Genomic DNA, 27,944 nt, shown 5'->3' on the forward strand with positions numbered 1-27,944 from the left:
AGATGCATAGAAATCAAGAGTCTATGTTAGGAATTTAAGGGCTGCGTGGAATCTAATCTAATCTAAAGAAGATCATGGAATCTCATTTAATCTAACTTAATAAAGAAGGAAGTGAAGTCCAGAGAAACATGGAAAAGCTGGTGGAATCAAACAACTATAACTTTCAATTATGTTTGTTTTTCTAAGATTTATTTATTTACTTGAAAGAGAGAGAGAGAGAGGGAGAGAGAGGGAGAGAGAGAAACAGATAAAGAGATCTTCCATCTGCTTGTTCACTCTCCAAGTGGCTGCAATAGCCCCAGCTGGGCTGATCCAAAACCAGGAGCCAGAAGCTTCTTCTGCGTCTCCCACCTGTGTGCAGGGGCCCAAGCACTTGGTCCATCCTCCACTGCTTTCCCAGGCCCATTAGCAGAAAGTTGAATGGGAAGTGGAGCACCCAGGATTCGAACTGGCACACCTATGGGATGCTGGCAGCGGCTTTAACTACTGTGCCACAGAGCTGGCCCCTGTAACTTCTAATGTGGTTTTAATAACAGCAGGAGTTGCGGTGCAGAGGGAAATGCTAATTAGGAAGAGCTGGTCAGAGTGAGCAGTGCAGGCAGAGATCAGCGATGATCAGGTTTTATGTGTGCACTTATGTCTGCCATCTGGTTTGTTCCCGCTTCACTGCCATTACTCTGGTGTGAGCTGCCATCTTCTCACACCTGGACCACTGCAGGAGGATTCAGTTGCTCTCCCTGTCCCTCCCAGGTCATCTCGAGCCTTAACACAGGAGCCAGAGGGGTCCTTCCGATCAGGTCCCGTCTCTGTCCTCCCAGGATGCCTCCCATGGCCCCCACTCAGAGTGGGAGCCACGTCCTCGCCATGGCCAGCGAGGACCTACTGAGTCCGGCTCTCCTTCCTCCTGAACATCGTTCCTCTGACGGCTCAGCCCCTGGCGCCTGCCTGTCCATGCGGCGCTGGTGGCTGTGGTTCCAGTCTGCCTGGAGTCTCACTCCCTCTAGGCCCTTCAGCTGCTCCAGGTCTCCTTTCACATGCAACACCTTAGAAGATCAACCCACTCGCCTCCTCCAGCTCTGCCTTTATTTTTTTCCATAGCGCATACTAGGATCTAACATCATACATTTTATAAATGCTCAATTCACTCTCCCCCTTCTAAAAGAAAGGAAGCTCATGTTCCCCTATGAACACAATTTTGTTGCACTCACTGTTACATTTCCAAAGCTTAGGACAGAATCTAACACACAGTAGGTACTCAACACATATTTGATTAGTGGACTGAATTTAAAAACAGAACAACTTAAGTCTTAAATCGATAGCTTCCTTGTTGAGATAGTAATACCCATCCTTTCTCATAGATGCACTTATTAAAAGGATTTTTACTTCTTTAGAGTCACTTTATAGTGTAAAAATTTTAAGGAAACAATAGTTCTATTTTATGTGACATAACTGATAGTAAACAAATTTATACAAAGACTTTTCATTTTTAGCATATCTTGCTTAATAGAAACATTTTAGGGCAACTGACCTCCCTGTTGTCTTAGTGAGATGCTTCTACATTTGTCTTGTTTCACTGTAGATAAGTGATGCTCTAAAAAGCATTTTAAAATATAAAATGCTGAGATCTCTGTTCACATGTTCAAAGTGTTAAAACAGCATTTTCATTCATTACTTATGCATACTAGGAATCAGTGCATGCCTCAGAAATATTAAAATATATAATTTTGAAAAATTGAATAAAAACCAAAAGGAAATACTTGCACCATTTTTTTTCTGACTGTATTTTAATATTTCAGTACTGGAGAGCCTTCTCCAAGGTACAAAGGCTCAGGCTTGCTCACCCCTCCACGTTTTGTGTTCAGATAATGCCTGGCACGAACCTACTGTTATGGGTACAGTAGGGCTTGTCCCCCAAAACTCATGCAGGTATTTAAACTCCTATGTCTTAATGCCGGTGGTGGATGGATAGAGGGTGGAGACTTGATCTGGCAGGTGGGGCTGGTGGGCGGTGTTTGCGTCACACATGTCCTTGGAGGTTGGCTCTTGTGACAGAGTTGGTTATTTTGAGTTTAACTTTCGATTAGCCAGTTTCTATCTGCTTCCGGGTATACCACATGAAGGTACCTCCACATCCGCATCCACAGACTCCAGAGTATGGTGACAACCGACCCTGAGCTGCAATCTCCAAACTATGTGCTCAAGCAAACCTTTTTTTTTTTGTCAAAGAGCAGTTCTCAGGTGATTTAATTAAAGTACTGAAAAGCAGAGCAGTGCGCCTAGGTATGCGCTTCCTCACACTCTCCAGTGGGCCGCGATACCCTCAAGGGAAAGGGTGTGGCCTCATTCATCTCTGCATCTGCCGAGCCAAACACTGAACTTCGGACAAAAAGTAGACTAAGTATTTGTTGAATAAATGAAGAAATGGGTTAATTAATGGCATACATTCATATATTATAGTGGGCAAGGACTCTAACACCTCAATGAAGTGTTTCTTAGTTTCCTCCTCTATAAAGGAGAAAGACAAAGCAATCAGAAAGAAATTTGATGATGGTGTAATTCCCAGAGTTGCAGAAATACAATATATTACTTTTTTTCTTATTTACTTATGTTCTCATATTCTCTATACGATAAAGCACGGATAGCATCCCAATGATAAAGAACAAAATAGAAGGGAATTAAGGAATATCTGAATGATTCTAAAATGCATGAAGATCACAGCATCAATATAGGGCTTGCTTATTCAACATTTAACTTACAAAAATGTAATAAAATTTCTTAGACCAATCTACATATTTCTTATATTTTCAAAAAGATTTAGTCTCCTACATATGAGGGTGCTTCACAAAAAACCTGTGGGAAAATGGCATTAAAGGTGTTTATTTTGTTGCAAAAAGTCTGTGATATCCATGCATAGTATTTTCATAAATGCATTTTTATGAACTTTCTGAAGATTTCTTTTATGTATGGATTTCAATTTTTTCGCACCAAAATAAACACTTTCATTCAGTTTTCCATAAACTTTTTATTATTTTTTTTTTTATTTTTTTGACAGGCAGAGTGGACAGTGAGAGAGAGAGACAGAGAGAAAGGTCTTCCTTTGCCATTGGTTCACCCTCCAATGGCACGCTGTGGCCAGCGCCCTGCGCTGATCCGAAGCCAGGAGCCAGGTGCTTCTCCTGGTCTCCCATGTGGGTGCAGGGCCCAAGGACTTGGGCCATCCCCCACTGCACTCCAGGGCCACAGCAGAGAGCTGGACTGGAAGAGGGGCAACCGGGACTAGAACCAGGGGTGTCGGCGCCGCAGGTGGAGGATTAGCCTATTGAGCCACAGAGCCGGCTCCATAAACTTTTTTGAGGTACCCTATGTACCATTCTACAAAAAATAGTCTATAGAATGACAACACTACCAACTAAATACATTATTAATTCCAGTGTTTCCACTGTACCCTCTCATGGACCTTTTTTTTAATAGGATATAAATTAAAAAATAAAAACAAACAAAGAGCATGCAAAGCAGAAATAGCACATGGTATGTAAACCAAAGGGAAAAAACACTTGGTTTCTAGACAGGTATGGTGCATTTGTGGAGAGCTGTCACAGTGAAAATCTCGTTTAAATCCTAATTAAAACCTGAAAAACAGCTAATGAAGATATTCAAGGACAGCCGTCTTATGATATCCAACTTCACAACTGACAGAAACTCTCCCAACAGGACTTGAAATCAGCTGACATCACTACACAACACAGTCTGGAAAACCGCCCAACGATCAATATCAGGAATAATGAGTCTGAACCTGGGCTACTGCCCTGCATGTTAACAGAGAGTAACGTAGGTGCGAAAACTCTAGGTCCTGGAAAAGGCTTGGAATCCACAAACACCTCTATTAGCCAAAATAGGAGCATATGTCTGGGGTAGAAATGGCACCTATATTTGGCAGACCTACTCAGTATGTGGTGCCAAAAGAATTTCACCAATAAAAAACACTATTAGGTTATTATCACAAATAGGAAAGCTAGGCTTGAGGTAACTTATCATCTGCCATGTTAAAGGTTTACAACAAAATGCAGTGCAATACAGGGGCAGATAGATGCACATGTATCAGGATCGAGAGCACAGGTGGACAGTCAGACTTATGAAGCAAATGAAGACCTGTCCCCCACAGGGAAAGACTTGCTAGGAAGGGCTGTGATTATTTCATTGCCTGAGGAACAGGAAAAAAGGAAAGTATTGTACCACATTAGCAATCATGAAGCATTTGCAACTTATTTAAACACAGACTCAATATTAAATGGGAATAAAAACATGTGTATATACACACACATTCATGAAATGCACATATATAAAAACAAATCTTACAAATAAATACAAACCTACCGCAGGGACTTAGAGCACCAGGCATTTTCTGAACTCACATTGGGGACTAAAATGACAGACTGGGCTTTTCATATTTAGTGGCATCTTTTATGAAACCATTTCACATTTATCTTCTTCTTATGAGGATTTTCATGTTCTTTGCAGTTTGAGTTCAAGTCAGGATGGAGTAAAAATCCCAAGGAATTGCATTTGTATGATTTTCAATCATAATTAATCCTTGGTATGGCTCATCCGTGAATTTTTCATAGAAGTTCTTTTATTAATTGGAAAAACGTGAAATAGCAATTAGCTTTTCCAAGACCACAGCATGAGCTGGAATCTGAAGTTAAATAATTGCCTTAGTGGGTTTACATTAACAACTGTACAATGCTTCCCCACCAACACTGTTGCCATCTGAATATGGAAGCCCTCTGTTTTCAAAACACCTATTTTCCTCTCTGATGCTGTGATCCCGTTACACGCAAGGCACAGTTGTAGCAACTATGGGATTACAGAGATCAGTAAGATGTCTTCTCTTCATTTAAGCAAACTACTTTCAACTGGAGGAATGAAAACCATTACAGGAATGGGCGTGATATGAGGGGAAATAAAGGCAGAATTACAAAGGGTCCCATCTGATGGGATGGCACAGAGAAAGAACGGGACCACGTGAGAAGTGCACCTGACAGAGGCTTTGAGAATGGGTCCTCTGCCCACAGAGAAGGGAGGAAGGCGTGAGGATGCCATTCAGCACAGAGACGGATTCGTGCACCGTCATGGAGGACAGTGAGGTGGTACAAGACAGGACCACACAGGGAATCTGGGAGCCAAACCAAACGCCTGTGTGAGGCGCTCAAGTGGAAACTACTGCAGTAGGTTGAACTGTGTCCACACCAACCCCCAAGAAGTGTGTGCCAAGTCTGATCCCTGATAACTAAGAACGTGATCTTAAGGTGCTCTGCAACTGTAGCCAAGTTACACAATGACAAGTGTCCCCATAACAGAAACACAGGAGAATGCTACGCAGTGACACAAGACAGAGCAGAGTGAGGTACATCTAGGGACGCCCAGAACGGCTGGCCAACACCAGACACCAGGGAGCGGCGAGAAGGATCCAGCACTGGAGCTTTTCAGGGAGCCCCTGGCCTGCTGCCACTGTAAGCAGCTTCCCAAGCTACAAGACAAGGCATGTCTTTTTTTTTTTAAAGATATTTATTTATTTGAAAGGCAGAGCAACAGAGAAAGAGAGAGATAGAGAGACAGAGGGACAGAGAGAGAGAGAGAGAGAAAGAGAATCTTCCATCCACTGGTTTAATCCCCAATGTCTGCAACAGCTGGGGCTGGGCCAGGCTAGAATCAGGAGCCTGGAACTGCATCTTTATCTCCCACATGGGTGGATAGCAGGGGTCCAGGCACTTGGGCCATCTTCCACTGCTTTCCCAGGTGCAGGGAGCTGGATTGGAAATGGAGCAATCAGGACTCCAACTGGCCTCCTACGTGATGCCAGCATCTCAGGTGACGGCTTAACCTGCTATGCCACAACACCAGCCCCGTGCCTGCGATCTTGAGCCACCATGTTTTCAAGTAATTTGTTACAATGGCCACAGGAAGCTCATACAAACACAAACTGTGAAGGAATTTTTCTCTTAACTGTGGCAATATAAATGAGATGTTTTACCCATCCTTGCCCCTTCTATTAGAAAAGGAATCTGGGGATGTGAGAGGATCTGTTTGGGAATGATGCCCTCTCTCCAGGGCTACCCTCGGCACTGAGGTTCTCTACAAAGAACCCAGCCCAAGGAGAAATAACCATTCTTCCATAAGACTGATGCCAGAATTAGTATTTGGTTAGGAGGGGTCAAGGTCACGATAAGAAGAAAGGGTTTCTTCACATGAGACGCAAGGGTGTGGTCGCTACAAGAAAACATTCACGGGGCTGGAGGTGTCTGCATTTACACACCACAGAAGGAGATCGGGCCCAGGCGTTCCTGGCAGGGGAGCACATCCCCTCCACGTCGGTCAGCAGAGTCCAGCCAGCTGACCCACGAGCATCCAGCACAAGTCTGAGGTGACACGTAACGTGGGGAGAGCGATAGGGAAGGACACACTTTTCCCAAGAACACAGCAGAGGCTCGCAAAGGAGAGGGTGAGAACATGAGACAGTGGAGAGGCAAGGAAAAGTGGGGGAGAGGATTCATGGCGTGCTGCCAGGAGCAGACGACAGTAAGATGGGGCGGATTCACGGGAAGAGAGCAGAAACCTCAGTCCTCCTTCTTCGTTCTAGTCCTGCACTCTTTCCCAGACATCCTTGCTCCCTAGCTGAACACAGTCGTGCATACTGTCTTTAACAGATGGTGCACTGCAACTGCAATGCAAACAGAAACAAATCGTGTTCGTTTTTCTAGATTTTCAAAACAGGCAGTTTGAGAACCCAAAGAGAAGGCCCCAAACAAAGGAAGGCCAGAGCAAAGAGGGGCAAGAGAGAAGAGCACGCACAGTGAGGGCCTTTCAGCAAGCCTGGGGAAGACCTGGAGAGTGCGCAAGCACCATGCAACAGAGCGGCGGGGGCTTCATGGGCCACCAGACCAAAGAGCCGCAGACCTAAGGGAAGTATGAGATGTCGAGACTGCTTCTCGCTCCCCTCTCCTCTCTCTTCTCTCCCCTCTCTCCTCTCCTCCCCCCCACCCCCCACTCTCACACAGAAAGTAAGTAAGGAACTAGTCCCTTCCCTTCCTCCAGCAGGATGGGGTGGGGCAGAGCTGGAATGTCAGCAATACACATCCTAGAGTACCTTTACCCATTAAAATATTACAGGTTTTATTAATCTAATCTCAAAAACAAACCCACTACGATCCTTAAGAGAACAGTAAATTGCTTTCACTATAACACTGGCCAAATTAAGACAAAGACAGACACAAACGAACAAGGAATGCATTATAACGAAAAAAATTAAACTGAGGCTGGCATTGCAGCATAGCAGGTAAAGCTACCACCTGGGATGCCAGCATCCCACACAGCTGCCAGTTGAGTCCAGCTGCTCCACTTCTGATCAACCTCCTGCTAATGGCCTGGGGGACACCAGCAGACGATGGCCCAAGTGTTGGCTCCTGCCACCCACATGGGAGACCCAGACAAAGCTCCTGACTCCTGGCTTCAGCCTAACCCAGCCCTGGCCATTGCAGCCATCTGGGGAGTGAAATAGTTGATGGAAGAACCCTCTGTGTCTCTCCCTCTCTCTCTAACCCTTTCAAATGAATAAATCTAAAAAAAATTAAACTCCTTATTTTCAGATGAAGTAGATTCCTATTCATTAGAGTCAGCCTGCCTGTTTGTCTTCCTTCTTCTCCTTCCTTTCTTAAAGATTTGGCTTTTCATTTGAAAGGCAGAGTTACAGAGAGAGAAAGAGAGGGAGATATATATAGAGATATATTCCAACCCCTCATTTACTCCCCAACTGATTCAAATAGCTGGGGCTAGACCAGGCTGAAGCCAAAAGCCTTGAACTCCATCAGGGTCTCCCATGTGGTTACAGGGGCGGAAGCACTTGGGCCATCTTCAGCTACCTTCCCAGGTGCGTTAGCAAGGAGCTGGATTGGAAGCAGAGCAGCAGAGACTGGAACTGGTGCTCTGATATGGGATGCCAGCATCCTGAATGACAACTTGAACCCCCTACGTCACAGTGATGACCAGGTACTATGCTTTTGACACTAAGCATTACAAGGCCTTGTGATGCAAAACCCGGATTTCCAACTTATGCATAACACTCATCCTAACAGGATGGCTCTCGAATGCTTCCAGCCTGTACAATCCCCTGGGAACACATAAAAATGCCAAGTCATCAGCTGCACCCCAGACCTTCCAGTCAGGAACCCTGGGGGTACAGCCCAGCCATCTGTTTCAAGGAGACTTCAAGTGCTTTCCATCCTGCTAACATTGAGCACCACTTTTCTGATAGAGAAAAGACATTATCACCAAGAAAAAACTAGATTCCTGACCAAAGATGGACCAGGTCCTTTTTAAAATGAAAACTAAACATGAAAGGATCCACTGGTTTTAAAGGAGTTTTTCTCCACCAAAAACAAACAAGAAGGGGAGGACACCAGGCCTAGCAGTTCAGCCGCAGGTGGGGATATGTTGCTCCTATACTGGAGTCCCTGGGTTCAATTCTAAGCTCCAGCCCCTGACTTCAACTTCCTGCTAATGTAGACCACGGTAGGTAGGGAGCAACAGCGGCTCATGCAGTAGAGTCCCTGCCACCTAGGCTTTGATCTAGCCTGGGGCAACCACCCTTTGTGAGTACTGGGGAGTGAACCAGTGGATGGGAGCTCTTGTTCTCTATCTGTGTGCTTCTCTGTGTGTGTGTGTGTGTGTGTGTCTATGTGTGTCTGCCTCAAAAACAATTTTTTAAATGAAAAAGAAAAGAAAAATATAAACATTTAGAGATTCTTAATGATAGTTTATTAAACGTATTCTTCAAAAAAACTGAAATTAATATTGACAATGTATCCTATTCTACTTTAATATTTATTGGTTATTTATTTGAAAGGCAGAGAGAGGGAGAGAGAGAGAGAGAGGAGGGAGGGAGGGAAGGAGGGAGAAAGGGAGGAAGGGAGAGGGAGGGAGAGAGAAAGACTGACCTTCTATCTGCTGTTTAATTCCCCAAATGCCCACAACAGCCAGGGATGAGCCACGCTGAAGCCAGGAGCCAGGACTCAATCCAGTTCTCCCACATGGGTGGCAGGGACCCAAGGACTTAAACATCTTCTGCTGCCTCCCTGGGTTTGCCTTAGCAGGAAGTTAAATCAAAAGTAGGATCAGGTGCCCCAAGTGATGGCTTAAATTGCTGCGCCACAAATCCTGATATAGCTTCTAGCTTCTGAGTTCACTTTGTTCTTAAAAACATTCCCATACTAAAATGGTAAAAATTACTTTAAATCCACCGAAGTAATAAATCAGTTTACAAGGAGGTTTATAGTCTTATATATAAAATATAAATGTATGTTTACTTATAAAATTAATGGGCTTAATTTCATGGAAAGAGTAGATAAAAATAGTTATTTTCTTCTTTTTTAAATTTGACATATAGAGTTAGACAGTGAGAGAGAGAGAGACAGAGACAAAGGTCTTCCTTCCGTTGGTTCACCCCTACAAATGGGTGCATGGTTGGGCAGATGGGTAGATGGTAGATGGATGGATGGATGGGTAGGCAGATGAATGGTTGATGGGTGAGTGGATGAGTAGATGGTGGATGAGTGGATGGATAAACGGCAGAGTATGTTCTGCATGCTTATTAGTTCGATTTTTAATGCTACATGTGTTTAATTTTTAAGAGATTGATTTTTAGAAAATGGTTAATTACCACATTCTATGTAAATGTGAAAATGTTTTAATTCCTATTTCTAAAATAAACTCGTCATTCAGTTATAATAGTTAAAAAATAGAAATGGGAGCATTTCTCATCTCTTCAAAAGCACTGATCCTGTCATTGTCTCCAGTGATTTTTTCCCCCATAGCAAACACAAAAAGGTGCTGAATGTCCTCTTTTTCTGGTCTTTGACCATATTAGAGAGCTCTTATGGTTGACTGGAATATGTAGAGCTGCTGCTCTCAGGCCAATTTCTGGAGTGAGTGGCCTTATTATCTACACTCCAGAATCATCTCTGGTTCTGTCACAGACCTTTCATGGAACGTGTTCAAGTCACTTGACATTTTTAACGTCTAATTAGCTAGCTGTGAAACAACAATAACACCTGCAATGATATTTCAATGAGGCTCGCTGGAGGACCCGTGACCCTAATTCCCCTGAAGTTCCTGACCAGGGAGTCTCGGTGCAAAGCACAGTTTTTTATTCTACTCTTCCCTATGACATCCCTATCCTAAGAATGAGTCAACGGCCTTGCTGTTGCTCAGAGTCCTGATAAAGCCACGTTAAAGTGGGTTAATTAAAGGCTCAAGTCATAATGATGAGTTTCACAACTGCTTTCTGACTGCCAGTGTGCTCAGGAATTCAGCCTCCAATCTCAAGTCTCAAGTGCACAAAGGAGCCAGAAGTAAGGTCGGGGATGTGGGGGTGGCCTGGGGGAGGGGGGAATGGGAAACTGAGCTGAAGCACTCTGAGATAATTTTCAAGAACCTTAAACTCAATTGCTTGAAAGCATTTCATCTTCAGGTTCCTTTAGCTTTCTGTTTCTGAGTTACATCAGACTGAGAAAAGCCGTGCTATTGCTATCTCTGCGTTTAACTGTCTAATCAACAGCTACTAAAAAAAAAATCAGCTTTTGTTATATAGAGTGGTTCTTAAAAGTGAGAATTACCACTCAAATGAACTTCTGCATTTCAGAGGAAGAAATGAGGTGGCAAGGTGAATTTCAACTCTAAGATCAGCAGAATCAAACTAAAAAGACACAAAGGATTTTGAAAGCTGTATTTGGTTACTTGCTCATTCTTTGACACCCAACACCCTTGTAAACCTGATCGAGTCACTCAGAAGTGAAAGGACCAGGTTGCAAATGGAAAGACAAAGAGAAGGCAAACAAAGAAAGGAGAGGCAAGAGAAAAACTCATTTAGGAGAACTCATCTTCCTTTTTCATTTTTTTTATTTTTTTTTTTTTATTTATTTATTTTTTGACAGGCAGAGTGCACAGTGAGAGAGAGAGACAGAAAGGTCTTCCTTTTGCCATTGGTTCACCCTCCAATGGCCGCCGCGGCCGGCGCGCTGCGGCCGGCGCACCGTGTTGATCCGATGGCAGGAGCCAGGAGCCAGGTGCTTTTCCTGGTCTCCCATGGGGTGCAGGGCCCAAGCACCTGGGCCATCCTCCACTGCACTCCCTGGCCACAGCAGAGAGCTGGCCTGGAAGAGGGGCAACCGGGACAGAATCCGGCACCCCGACCGGGACTAGAACCCGGTGTGCCGGCGCCGCTAGGCGGAGGATTAGCCTAGTGAGCCGCGGCGCCGGCCCTCATCTTCCTTTTTCAAAATACAGTTAACTGATAAAGAAGACCTTTAAGGACACAGATATTGAACACAAACACACAGGTACTCTGGACAAAGTTACTGCCTGCCTTTTAAGTGTCTTTTGTACCACTTAATGAGGTAATAAATTATCTATAAGTACTAATATTGTTGGGTCAACCAACAATTTATCTGCAGTATTAACATGAAGACTCACTTCTCCCAATCCAATACCAAAGAAAAATTCTGTTCATAACTTAAGACATCAGGAGCTAAAAATGTGATTAGTAGATGCCTTGTACCTTCCTTCTAAAACACGTAATAAACCTCTGAGGAGTGCCACGTTGGGCTCTAGGCATCAGGGTTATAATAATGTACAACACAGACACACGTTCCTACTCTCAAGGAGCTGATTTACCTCGGCAGGAGAGACATAAACGTCTATCAAAATGCAAAGCAACAAACAAGAAAATAAAACCAGGGATGGGAGGAATGGGCTCCAGGGGGACGTAGGATGCCACTTCGAATCAAGTGATCAGAAACTTCGAATGCAGAACCAACAGCACGTTCAAAGACACAAAGCAGGGTTATGGTGGTTGGTTTCAAAGCACAGCCATGAGACCAAGGTGGCTTGACCCGGTAACAGAGAAGGAAGTGGCCAGGGAGGTGGGTAGAAGGGCCAGGTCATACTCGCTGAGAAACTGTACATATTAGAAGATGTCGAGCAGACAGGTGACATAGTCTGCATTACATTTTTAAGGGTTCACTGTGGCTTCTGTCCTAGAGAAGACACTAACGCAAGCACAGGTGAGCGGGAGCTGGGGAAACAGAAGCCTACTGCAATAGTGCAGGTGAAAGATGGTGCTGTTTGAGCCAGGTGATCAGGAAGAATACGGGCTGATTCTGGCACAGAAAATGCAGGAAGGGGGCTGATGACGGAGATGGCTGAGTGGACTCCACAGGGGTTAGTATCACAGGCTCTGGATAGACCTGGATTCAAATCCCTTCTATACTCCTTGTTAACCAAGAAACTGTGGGAAAACTACTTAACTTCTATCTCTTCTTCTGCAGCTGAGGTTACTAAGAGGCCTTCATTAATGCTCCTATTTATTTCAGAGACTTGGTGGGAGGTTTAGAGGAGACACAGCACCTGATGCAAAGTGACCAGTTGATAAACATGAACCAAAGTCAGAGAAAAAGTTGGAGAATTCAGGAGCACGGTCAGACAGTATCTCCTAAGCCATGTTAATGAGAGCATACTGTTTTACTGGAAGCTTCTGAAATGCTTAGGAAGGAGGCAGACACAATCCTTCTGAATGCCCGGAGGAGAGGGGGTTGCAAGGGACTATCTGGAGACAAAGAGACACGAGCCTGCTGCTGACCAGGTGAGAACTGAAGAGGACTGTGGGAGAAGCTTGGCAGTGAGAATGGAGAAACTGGGCAGCTTTGAGAGACAGGACACGAGACAGGCTGAATGCGGAGAGACAGAGCCTGGTGAATGCCAGCTACTAGCCGGATGCCCCTCACAGAGAAAGAGAACTCAGGCTGATGCCAGGGAGAAGTAGCTGCTGGCCAAGACCAGCTATGCCTGCACCACAGTCCCTGCGATCACGACCTGCAAGACAGGGGAACACCAGGGCCTGTGGGAAAAGCCGCGAAGGGCACTTTCTTGACATGCGAGCTTAAAGTACTGTCCTGCAAGAGTTCTCCCTTAGTTGAACATGTGAGAGCAATCAACTACAAAAGCAGGTTACACTTGAGGCACTTCTAGATTTGGTGATAAGGTCAATAAGAGAGGGTGAGGTGGGGGAGGGGAATGATTTCCAGCAATGTTTGCCTAAAGAAATGGTTTTCTGTTAAAATGGCACAGACATGTGTTTGTGCCTTTTGTGCTGCTCTGTGGGCCCTCTTGCAGCATCTTGGGGTCTGATCTCCGGAGCTGTCTGGATCCCAGTCCTCCCCTGGACTAATGAGCTGCATGAGGGTGACTGTCTCTCCCTCCTGCTCCCATCAGCACCCTCGGCATGAAGCCCTCGCGGCTGCTCCCACTTAATTAGCACAGATCCATGATCCCAAAGCTCCCTTACCAGATGAGAGCCGTGAAGCCCTGCACAGAGGAGGTACAAGCTACAGCAAACGCCTGCTCTGGAGGACAAAGACCTGCCCGTGCAAACGGTTCCTGTGGCTCTTTCCTGTGAGTCCTTCCTGGCGCTGCGTTTAGGGGACGCAGCTGTGCCAAGGGGAAAGCAACTTGTACATGTGAGGAGCCTTAGGAAACCTGGAGGGCGGACCTGGCCAACACTCACACACCCTGGGCTTCTGAAGAGCAATCATGGCGTATTCACCGTGTAAAGAAGATGCTTGGAGGGACAGTGTGGGCTGTGGGGCCACCAGCTTCCACCAGCTGTGATTCCATTCCCCCCTCCTTCCCTGTTTGGGGACTGAGATCCCACTTTCCTCTGGGATTTCCGGAAAGAGGGCATGCTGGCTGAGCTGCTTTCCATCAGGGTGCCTCTGACTCCACGCGCATTCTGGAGGGAGTCCACTCTCCAGGAAGTCATCCCACAGTGGCTCTGTTCATTGCTGTCTGCGCTGGGCCCTGCCTCTTGGCATGACTGTTCTGGGCAGGATGCTGTGACTTGCTGAGTGCCAAAGGCTTGGCACACAGCTGCACTTTGCTTACTGAGTGCTCTGGGGCCACTGGACCCACCCACCTCTGAGTCTTGCTCCTCCCTTGCTCGTATATCCCAAGCCCTCACACTTATTTTCCCCCCATTTCTGTGTATTTCTCCTCCTCTTTCTTTGCATCACAGTTTGATCTTTGGGATTATCTCTTGTTCAACTGTTTTTCCTGGAGAGTCCCACCAACTCCCACAGTTTCAAACAATCATCACACGAGTCTCTGCATGCCTGTACCCCACGCTTCACTGTCCTGTGTGAAAACCACGTATACGTATAGACAACTACCAGTTGTGCACCTGCACTCCAATGTCCCAGAGGTTCCTTAAAGGCCACAGACCATGAACCAAGGTGCTCCTCTCTGTGTTCCACCTCCAAGGCTTCTGTGTCTCCAGTCTGGTGAAACACACATCCTCTGCTCATCATTAAACTCCCCACCTGGGAACCATCCAAGACTCATCACTTCACTCTCCCAAAGCTGTTTGTAGCCATGCAGTCAGCTAACGATGGTGTGTGGACTTAGGGAAGGGCAATGGTGGAAGCCCCTCGCTGCTCATAGGGTAAAGGTCAAAAGTCTTAGCCAGTTCCAGTGTCCTCCTGCCAATTCCACCCCTTCCCTTGTCATGCTATAGCTCCTGGCCATCAGTGACTTTGCAGATAAATCAGTAAGGGGTTGCAGATTCTCACACAGTCTTAGGGGGTCAAGATGCAGGCAGGGAGGATAGAGTTACGGTTCTTGTTCATTTGTTTTGCAGAACACTTTTATTTAGCAGCTGTTTTCCTATGAATAAACAGCAGAGGTTAATTTGCTTTAATTTCTGGGAAGCAGGGGTAGGAGGCAGGGGTTTGCAGAATGAAATAAGCAATGTTCCGTTTCGGCTGATTCCAGAAAGCTGGACAGCACAAATGGTGAAGGCAGGGAAGGAAATGAGAGACGGCTCTATCTGGGTCCGCTGACCAGACTATCAGACAGGGAAGGAAGCTGGGAAGGGCAAAAGTCTAGAGCAGCTTTTTTTTGAAGCTGTAGTCTGCAGACAACTTGAGTAAAAATATCCACAGGGCGGGCGTCTGACCTAGTGGTTAGGACGATGGTTGAGATTTTCTGGGTCCTATATGGGAGTGCCTGGACTCAACTCCCGGCTCCAATCCCAATTCCAGTTTTTTGTGAATGCAGACACTGGGACTCATAGATGATGGCTCAAGAAGCTGGGCCCCTGCCCTGCATGTGGGAGATCTGAAATGAGTTCCTGGCATTGTCCTAGCCATTGTGGGCATTTGGGGAGTGAACTAGGGGCTGGAAGCTCTGTTCTTCTATCTCTCAATAAAACATCTCCAGGATATGATAAAAAGCAATGTCAGGACCTACCCCAGAGCTAGCCAGTCTATCAGAGTTTCTGCAGAAGGGCCCAGGAATTTGAGGCACACAATTCGAGAACCACTGCAACAGGTCTCAACTTAACCCAAGTGTTTCCCATGTTGTCTCTGTGAGGTAAGTGGAAAACTACCTTTGTCCCAGCCAATTTTCTGTAGTTTGGTCTCCAACATAAACTCCTAGATCTCTCTCATTCCCATCATTCTGTCTTCACTACCCTGCTTGCTTCTATTCTGTTTCATTCACTCACTCCTGATTAATTCACACGCTCAGCCTAATGAATCAACACACACCTGCCCTGAATTAATCAAAGCTCACCAGGAATCAGGCTTCCACTGTCTACACAAAACTGAAATCACAGAACTCCAGCAACAGAAGGAGGAGTCCCCCAGGTGCTATTTTCATTCTGTCAGAAACCTGATGTGTGTGTCTCTGTGTGTGTACATGTCTTACATGCACACACAAAATGAATCAAATGTTATAAAAATAGATACGAAAACTATTTTAAAATAAATGGCATGTCAGTTCCTACAAGGAGGTTCCAAATATGGAACACAGGGACCTTTCCAACTGGGAAGATGACAAAAAAATCATCTACACTACAGCAAGGTTTGGCCAATGACAGCTCCCGGGTCAAATCTGCTGCCTGTTTTTGTTGTTGTTAGGATTTCTTCATTTATTTGAAAGGCAGAGTTAGAGAGGGAGAGACAGACACAGCAAGTAATCGTCTAGTATCTGGTTCATTCCCTAAGAAGCTACAATAGCAGGGGCTGGGCCAGGCTGAACCCAGGAGCTGGAACTCCATTCAGGTCTCTCACATGGGTGTTAGGGGCCCAAGTACTTGGGCCATCTTCCACGGCTCTCCCCGCAGCAGCAGGGAGCTGCATCAACAGTACAGCAGCCGGAACTTGAACCAGTGCTGTACGGGATGCTGGTGTGGCAGGCAGTGGCTTAACCCACTATGCCACAAGGCTGGGTCCCTTCCATCCATTTTTTAAAATGAAGTTTTACTTGAAAACAACCAGGCTCATTTGTTTATAGTTTTCAGGTCTGATACAGCTGATAAAAAGACATATAAATAAATACATTTATAGGATTATATGCATTCATAAAGTCATGTATATGTATAAAGCTTCATTTCTAGAAGCTATCTTTTGAACTACCCCAATCAAATTTATATCCCTAAAATCGATCTTGTTTCACTGATAACATAAATCTCAAAAAGGGACTTTCCTGAATTTTCCCCTACTGTACAATTACAGATAATCACTTGGTTGCACTGTGGAAAGGGACTTTCTTGGTCTGGCTCAGGATAACTATTTCCTTTCTGGGGCCTCACTTTTCTTAAGAGTGCAGCATTATTATTTTGTCACCATGGCCTGTCACTGCTCTGCGGCCCTGGATGTAATCCTGAAACTCAACATTCAGCAGCAGCTGTGAAAAACAAAGGCAGAGCAAGCTCGTTGCATAACCAGGAAGACTCACATATTCACACAATTCTCTTGGCTAGTCCACCAGGACAAACTATTTTCACACATCTCTTTAGTATGCTAATTCTGTATCTACTGAATAAGAGAGTACAAGCTTGATCTTTCTGTCCTGCCACCGGTCCGGTCCCAGGTCCCAGCTTATATGATGACAATGCAACCTCAGAATAAAGTATCAGCTACATAGTTCAAGCTCCTTCATTCATATTTGAGTTGGAAAAGCAAGTTAAATAATAAACTTTATAGGCAGATATATCTAGAATATTATTCAGTAATTTGACACAAGTGTTTTTATACTGGGTTATGTGTTTACTAATTATGTTTTCTCATGAGTTCATGTATAACTGATTTATGTTTAAATATGTGCTTCATAATGTCAGGTACAAATTAGTACTCAAATAAAAGTATAATCACTAAAGATCTTTTTAAGACATGTGAAAATGCATTTCCTCTACCATTTGTCTTTGCATAACTGTGTTTAGCACATTACAAAATCATTAATGTCTCATTAATTTTATGGTAACTTTAAAACTAAGCACCATGGGGCAGGCATTGTGGTATAATGGGTAAAGCCACTGCCTGTACCACTGGCATCTCACGTGGGCATCGGTTCATGCCCCAGCTACTCTACTTCCAATGCAACCTCCTGCTTATGGCCTGGGAAAAGCAGCAGAAGATGGCCCAAGTGTGTGTGTCCCCCACATGGAAGATCCAAATGAAGCCACTGGCTTCAGTTCGGCTCAATTCTGGCCACTGTGGTCATCTGGGAAATCAATCAGCGATTGGAAGATATTTCTCTCTCTCTCTCTCTCTCTCTGACTTTCAAAAAAAAAAAAAAAAAAAAAACTAAGCACTCTAAGGAACGGCTGGACAGAAATGTGTGCCTTGTCACATCTGGACAAATATGTCCAAGGACTTATTTTTTGGCACTTCAAGTCCTCTCTAATTTCCTTAGATGTGCCCCTCTGCTACAACCTCCCACAGTTCAGAGACCCCCTAAAACACCCTCCTCTCTTCTCTACCTATCTGAATCTTATCAGTCCTTAAGGGTGATCTAAAATGTAAGTCCCTCCACAAAACCTTACATAGTAACTTTAGCCCATATTAACCTATTTCCTTCCCAGCTACCTTGTTGACTCTAATAGTCACTTGCTTGCTTATTCAACCAACCACATGTCTGTATTGCAGCAAACAAAGCACTATGCACTGGGTAGTATGCATGAGTAAAACCTAACTTTTGTTTTTACAGAGTTTGGAGTTCAATGGAGGAAACAAACAAGTCAACAGGCCGCAGTCATTGAATGACACGTGTTCTGCAATGGCGGTGAGGACGGTATACATCGGGAGCACGCAGGAGAGGGATCATAGGGAGGTCAGGCCCTGAAGACTGAGTGCCTGGGCTGCATCTGGATTGTGCAGGTGCTGTGAGAATGAAGAGAGTTCTACCCTGGAGATGTTAGTAAGGAGCTGAGACATTCACAGGCAGATTCAACAAGCAGTACAGGCACCGGGCTGGCGTTCTGAAGAGAGATCTGCACTGCTGGGGAATGATCATGACTTAGCTGGTATTTAATGTCATGGAATTGAATGAGGTCATCCAGGCAGTGGGCACTGTTCAAGAACACAAGGCCACCACAGAAGGAATCCTGCACACTGACCTTAACACCTCAGACACAGCAGGGAACAGGAACAGGAACCAGAGATGGCAGCCAAGAAGAGGGACTGGGGAGGAAACACGCAGGCCAGGAGACTGTGCTGTGTGGAAACTATGTGGAGAAAGGACATCAAGACGAAGAGAATGACCAACCTAAGCCCAATGGTAGAGACAGCTCAAGCACAACGGGCAACGAGGAGAAACCATGAGATTCACACAGCAGCAGGCATTGGTGGCCTCACCAACAGCTGTTTGGGCCACAGATTCAAGAGAGACTAGGAAGGCAGGAACCAATACACTAACGACACACAAGCTTTGGGGTCATCTGCTATAAATGGGACCATGATGGGCCAGAAGACTAGATTCTGTGAGACTCAGCTCACTTGACAAGTCAATGACTGAATGACTGAAATCCTGTCCCTACTCCTCTGGCTCCCTCATGCACAGGCCCCTCCCACACTCCCTCTTGCAAGCACACATCCAACCTGAGAACCAAGAGGGCCCATAGACTCAACGCCAGGGGATGGCTTTTGTTTCTTCCTCCTTTAACAAAAGGGACAGCCCATGAAGGAGGAGCCTGTCTCTTCTATACCCATGCAGTTCCCACCCACCACACAACCACCGTTCCAAGAGAAATTAGTGATGTGCTCCCAAGGAGGGAGACGTCCCAATTTCAGTGCAAACACCCAGAGGGGAGGGACTCTGCCCATCCGCTCACCACTTCACCCCAGTACTGAGAACAGCAAGTTACCTGGGAAACTGAGATAATCCCATTTTCTGCCATTTACTATGCTAATCTTGGGATATTTCCCAGTTTATTCCAACTAAATTCACATACTGGAAAGTTCTTAAATTTTCAGAATCTGACTATGAAGTGATCTTACGTATCTATTTTTATAATAACTGTTGCACTAAAGATACTTCAAGTGAATTTAACTTAGAAATGCTGATCCTTTTCCCTGAGGACTGCAAAACAGCTCTGTGAATTATTTTATCCATTGTGTTATGCAGAACGGCCCTAGAAAACAGTATCCACCGTACTGTATTATACCCTTATATAAATTTCTTTTAAAATTAAATATCAGTAAAAAATTGTTCATTAGTGACTAGAACAGGTATTGATTACACAGCCCATTATTTTCCACTGTTGGTTATCAGGAAGCTCAGAGTTACCAATGATACACAGTAACAATGTTAGCCAAGACTCAGCACTCTTAGGTCCCCTTTCTTTCTAAAGGATTTTTATCTTGTATGCTAACAGTCTAATCGCCCATGTACATTTCTTTGTTCAACCTCAGATTCCTTTAATAAGCAGGTAAGGTAAGAATAAACACGCAAGTATCTAGCAGCTGGCTAGTTACCCTTCACATTATGTGAGACACAAGCTATTTCACGGTCTGCCTACTTTCGAAAGTTTATTTAGGACTCTTAAAGTTCACTTTGCAAAGATACAAAGATATTCCAAAAAGTTCATGAAAGAAGGAATTAAAAGGTAAATTTGTTTTGGTGTTAAAAAAATTAAAGGCCATATATATAAGGGCTATTTAATAAGTTAACAGTAAATGTCTAATATGAAAAAACTACACATGGAATTCAAAGTTATGTTGCATCAAAAATAAACTTGCCTTTTATAACCTTTTAAAATATTTATTTATTTTCATCTACATAAAAAGATGGGGGGAGGGACTCTTATATCCATTGGATCGCTCTACAAATGTCGCCAGAAGACAGGGCTAGGTCAGGAATCAGAAACTCCACCCTGGTCTCCCTCACACAGGGTGGCAGGGCACAAATGCTTGAGCCAACATCTGCGGCCTTCCAGGCACATGAGCAGGGAGCTGGATGAGAAGCAGAGGCGACAGGACTCAAACTGGCACTGAAGTATGGAATGCAGGCATCCCACAGGGCAGCTCAATACACGCGCCACGACACTCATCCTCCATGAACCTCGTGCAGACCTCTCGGAGCTCTGGAACATCCATCATTTTACTGGGGAGGAGGCTAAAGGCAGGGAAACCGAGTGACATAAACAGCTCCAAGAAAAAACACGGGGTCACAAAGATTTGTACAATACTCACGGTAGAATCTTTTAGCCAATATATACTGAGCTACAAGTGCTTCCGTGAGCTGAATAACCCAGCTGTGTTTTCTACTCTCTGTGCGACAAGCAACAATAAAGATGAAGTAACTGTTAAGTTAGTTAAAACACTTCAAAGATATTAGAGATGGAAGTTATGGATCCAATTACGCGCCCATCCTTCTGCTTCTACAAATACAGTAAATGAAGCAATGCTGATTACTGCACATTAGCATAAGAAAATGGAAGCTGTGAAGAGGTGAGCCTCCCAAGTCTTTAGGGAAAACATTTTAAGCTGTCTGAGTGATATACACATTTCACATGATTTCAGTGAAAATCAAGATTTAGCTTTTTAGAGTAATTTATGAGCACATTCCTTAAAATACACATAGCTCAGGCAATTGCAGCTATGAAACAGAATTTTTAAGGGGCAAAGTAAACTAATGGATTAATGAGGACTATCAGGAAACACAGAAAATGCCTTCAGCATGGTAGAAAGATTCCTAGTCCTTAAACCATTATGGCCATACTGACCACCTGTCTCTCTCCCCCGAAGTTAAGAAGGTGACATTGGCATCTATTAGGAATAGGGCAACAAGCTAAGGGTCTGAAATATGCTGAAAAATGCTACGTATTTCCCTTCAGCCGGAACTACAAAAATCAGGCCCTTCCTGATCCTCTGTCTGTCCTCACAGACTCTGAATTCAATGGACATACTTGACATCAGGGCAGACATGGGAGCCAGAGACATGCAAACGGTCTTCTGTGTCGCTAGGATTCAGACTGATGCCCTAGTAAGCAGTCACTCAGAAATAAAGATATACCTAACAAACATGGGATGTTAAACAAAATAATAATAATAAAACAACTGCCTCCACTGAATCTGGCTTCACAGTCCTTATAAGAAACTAAAAATGAGAACAGTGCAATTTCAATTCATTTCCTGGATTGCATTTTTATTGCGACCATTAATCACAAATTTCTGAGATCATTTAAATGGAAATAATCCAAAGATTCTTAGTCACTTAAAGATGTGTGGGTGCCTATTGGAGGAATTAAATGTACTATACCTAGATTTTTATCTATTTTTTGTGAAATATTTTTTTTAATGAGCCTTCATGAATGCCCGTATTTCATAAATCTACTACTAATTACTCTCCAAGACCTACATACATGAAGCAATAAAGCATCATTCTAGGATGATCAATAGCAGAAGCTAGTGTGAAGGGTGAACATTAAAAATCTAAGAAATCAAAACAAAAAGAAAAAAAAATCATTGGTTGGAATTTAGCTATGAAATAGGGTAGGTAGGTGACAGTTTGGATCTTGAAGGGACTAAACAATACTGAGTTTTAACAAAAGGAGAAGATAGTCTATTTTTCAGAAGAAAGAAAGCATCAAGAACAGAAGTTTTAAAAATGCCCAGCAAGAGAAAAGACATCACAGGTAGGTCTGTGTAGAGTTTATTGACAAGAAGAGCAAAAAGTGATCTACAAAATTACAAGGAAAGTTAATGGTTGAATATGAGCCTTGACTGAATGCTGATACATCAACTTTGTAGAATTCTATTAATCTTACATAGTACTTGTATAATATTACAATATTCTCAACATGCATTTTTGCAAGAAGTTATTCTCTTAATTATTAACTGTTTATTAATGCGAGGTATTGCTCTTGGAATAGGGACAAGACAAAGGTAATGTGTCTCTACAGAGGAATTTATACTCCAGGGGAAGAAACTGTCATTAACTTATCATGGTAATGGTGGTAACAGGAAAATATCTTTTTTTAAACAATGATAATACTTAAACTATAAAATGCCAAACCTTTAAAATAGAGCATGTCTTAGCCATTTGTTCATTTGTGCAACATTTGCGTGCATGTGACCTAGTCTTCATAGTTATCAAAGATGTCTGCTCAATCCAAAGTACAGTTTGTTGCATAAGAAGACCTAAGTGGATGCCACACAAGATCCCAACCAGTATTCCTAAAAGAAGCTCCTCTGGAACATCTACATGGTGGGTGTCCAGCCTCGTGGATAAAAAGCCCCAGTCTCATAGTGGAGTGCTCAGGTTCAAGTCCTAGCTCTCGCCCTGACTCCAGCTTTCTCCTGATGCAGACTCTGAGAACAAGTGGTGATGGCACAGTGGTGGGGTCCCTCTATCCATGTGGTAGTGCTGGACTGAGCTCCCAGCTTCAGCGCGGCCCAGCCCTGGGCATTGCAGGTACTGGAGGAGCGAACCAGCAGATGGGAGCTCTCTCTGCCTCTATTTTTCTGCCCCTCAAATACTTTTTAAAATAAAAAATATAAAATAAAGCGGCTATGGTATGTTCCTTCAGAAGCTGTTGCCCCTGCCTGCAATATACTCCCCATTTCTATAACCTTCCAGATTTAGTGCAGCTGTCACTTCTTGCACAGAACCTCTCCTTGAATGCGTGGAAATGCAGGATCTACTTACCCACATATCAACCCAAGCACACTGAACTGTGAGGATGACTCAGTCTGCCTCTCCCTCTTACACACAATTCACTGTGAGCTTCTTGACCGCACCTTTCTTCAGTCTTTGACCCCAGTAACTAGCATAATGCCTGGCAGAACAGGCTCACTAAACGTTCTTGAAAGACTACCTTATAAAACATAAGCTCAAGGTGATTGAAATGTGACTACTGTAATATTCCAGCGGTTGGAGAGTCCAGCTACCCTGCCATTCTTTTGCTCCTCTAACCAAGCCAAGGTCATTATCATTCTGAAGCCATCTTAGATGCTCCTCTGTAGACATCCATCCACCCATTTCACATAACATGCTGCTATTTTTTCTCTCAGATCTAGTCTAGCTTCAGCTCTTTCAGATCAGCCAGTAGCCCCGTGTTCCTGCCTTCCGTCACACCCTGGCTCGTTGGCTATACAGCTGCTACCAACGCCTGCTTGCCCTCTGCTTGCACTGCGCTTCATTTCTCCCAGCCAGGATGTGGCTGCCCGGGCGGGATCTGCTGAGGCTCTTCTTCGCTGCAGCACTGCTAGCCTCCGTCCTGGCAGCTGGGGGACACTCAATATCTGCATGCAATAGGAAAAAAGGATGCATGGGGAATTTGTACCCTCTGCTCCACACGTGGCAAACTGAGGGCTCACGGGCTGCCACTAAGTGTTGCCTGCCTTGCTCAGTGCTTCCAAAATTCTTGCATGGGTTGCCAATTTTTACAAGTTAGGATATTTCACATTGTTAAAAAAAATCTCAAAATTGGGGCTTCTTTTGAAATATGGGGAGAAGCAGAAATCCAGAACCTGCAATCCCAACTGGCAAAGTCAGATATAAATAATGATGGCCTGCACTGGAAGAGATTCGCCAGCCTGGCCCAGCCCTGCCCACCCCGGCTCCCTCATTGACGTTTTTTCCGGCCAGGATGTAGGCACGGATCTCAGTTACGAAAGCTCCTCTGCCGCCCACGCACTACGTCACCCTCATGTGATTCCTGCAGTCCCTGTTCTCGTGCACTGTGGCTGTGTCAAACCTCAGAGTATGCCTTCATGGAAGAATTAGCATCAGCACTTACCTGCTTACATTTTTGCACTGTGACATGGAAGAATTACATCATTAAATACAAAAACTGAATTCATAATACCCCAGAAGAAAATCTAGATGAGAGTTTAATCTCAAGGTGGTGGAGGAAAACTATCATTGAAGCACTGAAAAGTCAATGAATCAGGAAGAAGCAGATAGCTACTGTGACTACCAAAGCATTGTTGTCCTCAATTCAGTAGGAAAACATTGAGGCCTAACAGAAGGACACATATAGCTTCAAGCAGTTCCCAGAAGAAATGCAAATGACCAAAGTATACGTGAAAAGACTGTCCATTTTACCAGTAATCCAAAACCTGTGAATCCCAACAGGATTTCCTTCCATCTATCATACATTAATTTATTCTAAAACATTTGTTAAGTGATCACTATGTTGCGAACACCATCAGTTTGGCAAAAAAAACTTTTTTTTTTAATTCTAATAACTTTAGCATTAAGTAAGATGGATGCCATCACACACTGTGGAAAATAATTTTACACAGTGCATCAAGAACTAAAAAATAGTTACTACCCAGTGACCCATTAATTAAACTCCTTGGAATTTATCCCAGGGAAATAATCAGTGTGGCAGACAAAGATTAATGTACGAGGACACTCATCACAGCACAATTTATAATATCAAATATGTTAGAAACCTAAATATCTAACAATAAGGAGTGATTAAATAAATTACGGTACATTCAAATGGTGAACAATTATGCAAACACTGAAATTACGTTTCCAAAGACCATTGAGCGATATGGGAAAAGGCTCAATTTTTTTTTCAAGCCTGTATTTCTCAAAGAATTTTACATAACCAATTAAAGTGATCTTGCTCTCCAAAGACCTGCCACCTAATACTTCTAGACAACCTTTCTCCAAATACTTCCCACTTGGATAAGTACGAAAAGAAGGGAGGCCAGAAAAACACAAACTGCAACAAGGGCCCAGTGAAACAACCCGGCCCAACAACTGTCAAACCTCCACAAAGTACTGACCGCTGCCTGGACTGTGGGCAGTGACTGATTCTATAGATGGCAAGGACAAAAACCAGAAGGAGTAAGAAGAGACTACGGAACGGAGAAGGGGCACAGAGGCAGAGGAGAGATCATGTGGGAGACAGAAAGTCAAAAGGGACCCTGAGCAGAACTGTAAGGAAATTCTCTGAGCCACACTGTAGTACTAGAACTTGAGAAATGTCCCCTTTGGTGTATTTATAGCTTTATGTAGATCAGACAAAACACTTACAAGAAGCATTATTTGTTTCTTGTAAGAGTAACCACAGGAAGGGCTGTCGTGGCAGGAAAAGCAGAACTGCTTCACAGCCGTGAAAAGCATAACAACAAAAACTGAGAGTCTGCAAGCCCCAAAATAAGCTGTCTGCACAGAAGATGATTCTAGTAAAATGAGGAGGAAGTTGCATCTTGGTTTTGGAATTACTGAACTGCAGAAGCAGAAACCAACATGCACAGTCACCTGCAGGCAGGAGCCAGATGATTCCACATCCACAAGGAAAATAGCAAAACCCAGTATCTGCCATACGCCTGTCGCACAGCAAAGCGCATGGACACTGCTCAGGGGCACATGTGCCTGGGAACGTGGACAGCTTGGACAGCAGGTTCAGAAGGAACTCAGTACCCAGGGTTGGCCCCCTGGAAACCAAATAGGATATCCCTGCCCCCAGAGAGGAGTCCCAGGGGGCTCTCTCCTGTAAGTGGAAGCTGATTAGTTCTCATGGGAAATCGGTGGGGGGCAGTCAAGCTCCTGGACTACACGCTCCTTTCCCATCACTGCAATGAAATAAGCGGGCGAGTGCTGAACGCCACACGGGCCACAGCAGACGGCTGGTCCACCTACGGCTGCGTTCCCACGCCCACCTTGAAGGGGACCCACAGGGACTTTCACTTCACATTCACACTCTCACACTTGCACCCCGAGGCCTGCAGGATCTGGCAGTTCAATCTCCTTCTCCCCGGGGCTGGGCACGATGTCGCTCCCTGCCTGACACCTGCCTTCGTTTATGGATCTCTGCTGCCTCGTCCTCTACAGAGACAGGCAAGCCATTTTCACACCCAGTGCTTACTCTCTTGGCTTCTGTAGGTTGTTTCTAAGCCCTTGTTAACTTTCCCACCACTTCTCAATTTCTGATCCGCAGACAATCCCACTATCATCACTGAGTGATCCGTTCTTGTCAAGCACTTTCATAAATCCAAATACGTTCAAATCCTTGACTTTTATGCTATCTTCCTATTCACCTTCTTCCCCATGCGACTTTTATCTTCTCTTGTATCATCTTCGTATCTCAGTAGCTCTTCCTCTCTCGACCTTCTTTCTCTATTCTTTTCAACAGGTGATCTAGTCCTTGTAAAAAGCCATATCCTCTGTTATACTTAACCTGCCAGAACTGGACTCATCTGACCTAAGTCTTTTCTTGACCTTGACATTTTCATTGTTATCCTTACTATACTGCTGATCTAAGACTGCATTTAAGACTTCTTCATGGGGCAGGCGTTGTGGCTCAGTGGGTTAAGAAGTCGCTTGGGATACTTACATCTCATATCAAAGGGCCTAGGACGGAGTTCTCTCTGCTTCTGATCCAGCTTCCTGCTAATGTGCCTGGGAGGCAACAGATACTGGCCCAAGCACTTGAGTTTCTGCCATCCATGTGAGAGACCCAGACTAAGTCTGTGGCTCTTAGATTTCATCTGGTCCAGCCCCAGCTGTTACAGGCATTGGGGGGTGGAGGGGGATGCAACAAAGGATGAAAGTGCACTCAGCAATGCAGCAGGTGATGGCTAAAGTCATTGGGCCCTTGCCACCCACATGGAAGACCTAGAATGAGTTCCTGGCTTTGGTGCGGGCCTAACCCTGGTTATTATAAGCATTTGGGGAGTAAATCAGTGGATGGTAGCCTCCCCCCACCCACCCATTCCCTGCCTCTTTTTTCTGTATGACCTTCACTGTCTCTCAAACAAATGAATAAAAATTAAAAAAGAAAATACAGGTGGCTCCGCTCCCCTACTTCCTTCTTCTAGAATTTTTTACCGCTCACTCTGCCCTGCCCCTCCTTGCCTCACCCCTACATAAGGGTACACTTCTGAAGCCACTCCCCTGTCCTGCACATTCTGAGTCACTGCGGTTCCATTTGATCCAGAGCCAGAATGGCTTTAATTCGGAGTCTAGCACTTTCTTTCTTCCAACTCACATTCACTCTCTAGTCAATCCTTTTCCAGTTTAACTCAACTCCTACCACTGGATTTCTCGTTCTCTTTTCCACATCCTAGGTCTCCACTTTCTCCTCCCTTCAACTTGTCCTTCATCCTGGTTTTCAATTCCCCAATGCCTGAAATGCTCTTTTGAATTTCTAGCTATTACTCATACGCCCTGACCTCTTTCTGGTCGATATGTGCACTCTGAAATACAATGAGCGACCTTAAAGCCTTCTCAATGAACAAATAGTATTATCAAACAATTACAGCTTCTTTTATTAGTATTTTTCAGAATATGAGTCTCTCCCTGGAGTTTCCATAAAAATTATACTCAAGTTCACAGAAAAGGGAACTTCACAAAGTTCATGAAAAAAGAAATTGAAAGGTTAGTTTATTTTGGTACAATCAATTTTTGAAGTCCATGCATACAAGGGGTCTTCAAAAAGTTTCTGGAGGGGCCAGCACCATGGCATAGCAGGTAAAGCCACCACCTGCAGTGCCAGCATCCCACATGGGCGCTGGTTCTAGTCCCAGCTGCTCCACTTCCGATCCAGCTCTCTGCTATGGCCTGGGAAAGCAGTAGAAGATGCCCCAAGTTGGGCC

General features: G+C 44.4%; 1 protein-coding gene and 1 long non-coding RNA gene across 4 annotated transcripts in view; one reads left to right on the forward strand and one right to left on the reverse strand.

Moving 5' to 3' along the window:
• The window catches only part of ITPR2 (inositol 1,4,5-trisphosphate receptor type 2), a 536,564-nt gene that overhangs the window by 128,401 nt on the left and 380,219 nt on the right, over positions 1-27,944 (reverse strand). The window lies entirely within an intron of this gene.
• On the forward strand, positions 12,698-27,934 carry LOC149124756 (uncharacterized). The gene is made up of 2 exons (XR_016213609.1): positions 12,698-13,500; positions 18,094-27,934. It is a non-coding gene; the product is annotated as an uncharacterized LOC149124756 (long non-coding RNA).

The sequence above is a fragment of the Oryctolagus cuniculus genome, chromosome 9, assembly GCF_051225735.1.
Source record: "Oryctolagus cuniculus isolate XC-2025 breed Fujian yellow rabbit chromosome 9, ASM5122573v1, whole genome shotgun sequence".
Taxonomy (NCBI): Eukaryota; Metazoa; Chordata; class Mammalia; order Lagomorpha; family Leporidae; genus Oryctolagus; species Oryctolagus cuniculus.